The following is a 6,000-nucleotide window of genomic DNA, read 5'->3' as shown; positions in this document are numbered from 1 at the left end:
AATAACAATTATGCTACATTATTTACACATGAACTTACCTTGGTACCAAAATACAAAGATTTTGCAATTTAGTCCACAATCTTTTCTTTTCCACGATTGAGGTCGATTCCACGTCTTTCTTGATCTAAAATAACACATTTAGCTTATTTAATACTCACATTATCAAATTAATCCTTAACTCAAATTTTGGCAAAATTACAATTTTACCCCTAAACTTTTGCATATTTACATTTTTGCCCTTAGGCTCGGGATTAAACTTTATTCCTTATTCTTATGTTTTACAACATGCTGATCACTTTTCTCTTCTATGGAAACATCAAATTCTCACTCTAACATGTACTTGTGACTATTAGGTATTTTTACCAATTAAGCCCTTTTACTCGTTTTTGCTTAAAATCGAGTAGTACAAGTTGTCTAACATAATTTAAAACTTCATATTCTATCATAAAACATCAAAATACACAAATTTCACCTATGGGTATTTTTCCAAATATAAACCCTAGGTTAAATTATTGCTAACATAAGCTTTATCGAGTTTAGGGATCTCAAAAGCGTAAAAATCATTAAAAGCGGGCTTGGAATCACTTACTATGGAGCTTGGAAGCTTGAAACAAACCCTAGCTATGGAGAACCCTTGAAATTTCGGCCTAATGAAGAAGATGGACAAAATTGGCTTTTAATTTTGTTTTAATTCATTTTAATAACTAAATGACCAAAACACCCTTACTACTAAACTTTCCAAAATTCCTTCCATGTCCTAATTTTGTCCATGAACTTAAAATTGGTAAAATTGCTATTTAAGACCTCCTCATTAATATTCCAAAACAATTTCATACTAAAACTTCTAGAATGCAAGTTTTGCAACTTATTCGATTTAGTCCCTACTTTCAATTTAAGCACTTTAGGCATAGAATTTCATCACGAAATTTTCACACAATCATGCAATCATATCATAAACATCAAAATCATTGTAAAATAATTATTTCTATCTCGGATTTGTGGTCACGAAACCACTATTCCGATTAAGCCCTAATTTAGGATATTACAACTCTCCCCCTTTTAAAGATTTTCGTCCTCGAAAATCTTAAATAAACAGTGTGGGTATTGGTTTCTCATAGTTTCTTCAGTTTCCCATGTAGTCTCTTCTACCCCATGCTTTTGCCACAACACTTTCACAAGTGCAACACTTTTATTTCTTAGTTGTTTGACTTCTCGAGCTAAAATCTTAATCGGTTCTTCTTCATAAGTCATATCAGTCGCAGTTCAATTTCATCGGTGAAATTATATGTGAAGGATCTGAACGATACCGACGTAACATAGATCGTGAAACACATCATGAATCTTTTCTAATTCGGTGGTAAAGCTAGCCGATATGCTACTGGGTCCAACTTTTTCAATTATTTCATACGGTCCAATAAAACGCGGACTTAACTTGCCCTTTCGTCCAAATCTAAGGACTTTCTTCCATGGAGACACTTTCAAAATACCTTATCACCAACTTGAAACTCAATGTCCTTTCGCTTTAGGTGCGCATAAGATTTACATCTATCTCAAGCGACTTTCAAACAATCTCGAATTATCTTCACTTTTCTTTAGTTTCTTTTATTAAATCAACTCCATAAATCTGATTTTCCTTGAGTTCAGTCCAATACAAAGGCGTTCGACACTTGCGACCATACAATGCTTCATAAGGTGCCATTTTCAAGCTCGTCGATAGCTATTGTTGTAAGCAAATTCTACCAACGGCAAATATCTTTCCCAACTTCCTTGAAATTCCAATACACAACATCGAGCATGTCTTCAAGAATCGAATTACTCTCTCGATTGTCCATCGGTTTGTGGATGAAAAGCGATCTTGAAATTTAACCGTACCTAACGCGTCTTGCAACTTTTGCCAAAACCACGAGGTAAACCTTGGATCTCTATCCGAAATAATCGATAATGGTATTCCGTGTAATCTAACAATTTCTTTAATATCTGATTCAGCCAACTTGTTAAGAGAATAATTAAATGCGTCGCAGGGATAAAATGAGCCGACTTAGTTAATCATCAACTATTACCCAGATGGCATCTTTCTTTCCGGAGTCAATGGCAATCACGAAACAAAATCCATAGTAATCCGATCCCATTTCCATTCGGGAACCATAATAGGTGGAGTAATCCCGAAGGTACTTGGTGTTCACTTTCACTGTTGACAAATTAAGCATTTGGACACAAACTCGATATATCTCTTTTCATTCCATTCCACCAATACATTTTCTTCAAGTCATTATACATTTTCGTACTACCGGATGAATCGAGAAATAACCACTATGTGCTTCTGTAGGATCTTTTGAATCAATTCCTCATTCTTGATACACAAATCCGATCTTTAAACATTAAGCACCCATCGAACCAATTACGAAATCGATCCGTGTCGACTTCACCTTTATTTTCTTTTGGCTAGCAAATCTTGATCATTTTTCCGAGTTTGAAATCTCTTGTAAAAACATTGGTTTTGCTCTTAACTCTGCTAGAATCGAACCATCATTTGACACTTTCAACTGAATGTTCATAACTCTCAAAGCAAACAACAACTTTACGCTCAAAGCATCAAGCAACCACATTCGCTTTTCGGATGATAATCAATAACAAGCTCGTAATCTTTCAACAACTCCAATCATCTTCGTTGTCTCAAATTCAAGTCTTTTGCGACATCAAGTACTTAAGACTTTGTGGTCGGTATATACGACATTTTCACCATACAAATAATGTCGCCAAATTTTCAAAGCAAACACCACATGACCAATTCCAAATCGTGAGTAGGATAATTCCTCTCATGAGGTTTTAACGCCTCGAAGCATATGCCACCACTTTTCCTTCTTGCATGAGCACACACCCCAAACCATTTAGAGAAGCATCACTATACACCACAAATTCTTTACGATTAAATTTGTACTAACACTTGGTGCCTCTGTTAATAACTTTTCAATTCTTCAAAACTCTGTTGACATTCTTCCGTCCATTCAAATTTAACATCCTTTCGGAGTAATCTAGTTATAGGAGCAGCAATTATAGAAAATCCATTTACAAACCGCCGATAATACCCACTAGCCCTAAGAAACTTCTAACTTGATTCGTTTTTGGTGGTTTCCAATCAACAATGGCTGAAATTTTACTAGGATCAACTTGTATACCATCACCGAAACAATATGACCCAAAATCCAACTTCCGGAGCCAAAATTCACTTTTACTAAACTTAGCATACAATGCTTATCTCTCAAAGTTTGCAAAACTATCCTCAAATGCTCAAGATGTTCATCTCATCTTTTGAATAAATTAAAATATCATCTATAAACACCACAACAAATTTGTCCAAGTATGGCGAAATATGCGATTCATTAAATCCATAAACACAATGAGAGCATTTGTCAATCCGAATGGCATAACTAAAAATTCATAATGACCATACCTTGTTCTAAAAGCGGTTTTAGGTACATCCGACTCCTTTACCCGCAGTTGGTAATACCGGATCTCAAGTCAATCTTTGAAAACCATGTCGCTCCTTTTAGTGATCAAACAAATCATCAATTCTCGGCAATGGATACTTGTTTTTGATTGTCACCTTGTTTAAGCGCCGATAATCAACACATAATCTCATAGAACCATCCTTCTTTTCACAAATAACACGGAGCACCCCAAGGTGAAAAACTTCGGTCTCATAAAGCCTTTATCACCAACTCTTGCAAGCTGCGACTTTAATTCTTTCAACTCTGTTGGTGCCATTCTATATGGAGCAATCGAGATCGAAGTCATTCGGTATCAAATCAATACCAAATTCTACTTCCCGACGGAGGCAAACCCGGCAATTCTTCCGAAATTCGTCCGCAAATTCACACACAACCCAGACCGATTCAACTTTCTTTTCAACTTCTTTTGTATTAATTACATATGCCAAATAAGCTTCATAACCCTTTCTCAGATATCTTTGAGTGACATTGAAGAAATCACACTAGGCAATGCCTCTGATTTATCTGATTCAACCCGCAGAGTTTCACCATTTCCATACTTTAATTCTATAACCTTTTCTTTGCAATTTACTATAGCATCATGCAATGTCAACCAATCCATACCCAAAATAACATCAAATTCATCAAACGGCAACAACATCAAGTCGGTAGGAAAGTAATGATCCCGAATCATTAAAGGACATTTCTTACATACTTTATCAACATCACACATTTGCCTAACGGATTCGACACTCTAATCATAAATTTCAGTATTCTCAACGGTATATTCATACTAGACACCAATTTCATGCACACATATGAATGAGTAGAACCGGATCAATCAAAGCAATAACATTAACATTATAGAGAAAATGTACGGTAATCACATCGGTGAGGAACCATCTTCACGCGCTTTAATAGCATAAGTTCTAGCGGAGCCCTTCCTTCAGTCTAACCGGTGCATCCCTGGCTACATTCTTACTGCTTGTTTCACTTCCAACTTTTCTCGGACACCTTCCCCTCGAGTCTGCACCACTAGCTTTTACATTCTGAAATTTTTCTTTCTTAGCTCTCTCTGGCAGTCTCTAATAAAATGATCCGGAGAACCACATCGAAAATATTCATTTGCTCGCACGGACCAAAATGATTTCTACCACATCACCGGCTTTTCGGGTTTAACAAATCTCGTATTTCCCACACTAGCCATGAAGTAGTCCGAGATTTAGGACCCACATTTCGCTTCTTAAAATTTCCATATGATTGCCCAGTGAAACTTGGGAACGAGGATTCATATTTCTTGACTTTCCGGTTTCTTTGTGAGGTGCATTACTCATTGGTCTTTTCTTCCAATTTCGTGTTTGATTCTACCTTTTCTTTTCCTTGAGAATTCTTCAGCCTTGCAAGCTCGATCGACAAGTACCACCATTTCTTTTAGTTCAAGGATCCCAACAAATACCTTAATGTCTTCGTTAAGCCCGTCTTCAAATCGTCGGCACATCTTGGCTTCTGTAGGAACATATTCCCTAGCATACTTACTTAATCGAACAAACTCTCTTTCATATTCTGAGACTGTCATATTACCTTGCTTCAGCTCAAGAAACTCTTTACATTTCTGATCAATAAATCTTTCACTAATATATTTCTTCCGAAACTCTTCTTGAAAGAATTCCTAGGTTACCCTCTCTTTCGGTACCACCGAAATCAAAGTCTTCCACCAATTATAGGCTGAATCTCTCAACAAAGATGTAGCACATTTCAAACATTCTTCAGGTGTACAAGATAATTCATCAAATACCCGGATAGAATTTTCAAGCCAGAACTCTGCTTTCTCTGCATCATCATCAATATTTGCTCTAAATTCTTCAGCCCCTTGTTTACGAATTCTATCAACGGGGTTCTGTGAAATTTTATCATATCCACTCCTTGAGGCATTGGAGGCATAGGTTGAGGAATTGGGGGAGGTGGGGGAGGTCGTACATTTGGGTTCGTACGAACGAACTCAGTGTACCATGCACTCATCATTTGGAGAAAGGCTTCCGATCCCTTTCCCTCCTCCACGACCAACAGTAGGGGTGGGTTTTCATCGTTGCTGCTCCATCACCGGAGTGGCGCATTACTCAGACTTCATCTCGCCACAATGGATGGGATCCATTTACTATATAAAAAATTTCATTTAAAAAGGTCAGAAGTCGTCACACTATCACAATTCATACATATGGCATGTATAGCAAAATCCGTACATACAACACGTAGTCCGAGAACCGACTAAACCTGCTCTGATACCACTAAATGTAACGCCCCACACCCGAGACCGTCACGAGAGTCGAGTATGAGGTGTTACTAAGCTTAGTTTAACATTTTAGAACTTTGAATTATTTGTTTCTACATTCACAGCGTTTAAGCTACTTGCGTCACAGTCACAAGAAAAATCATATCTCGAGTTACAAAACTCGAAATTAAGATCCGTAAATTTTCCCTAAATCTAGACTCATAAAACTATCTACTAATTTTT

This window comes from Gossypium arboreum, chromosome 13, assembly GCF_025698485.1.
Source record: "Gossypium arboreum isolate Shixiya-1 chromosome 13, ASM2569848v2, whole genome shotgun sequence".
Taxonomy (NCBI): domain Eukaryota; kingdom Viridiplantae; phylum Streptophyta; class Magnoliopsida; order Malvales; family Malvaceae; genus Gossypium; species Gossypium arboreum.
This window is presented reverse-complemented; position numbering follows the sequence as displayed.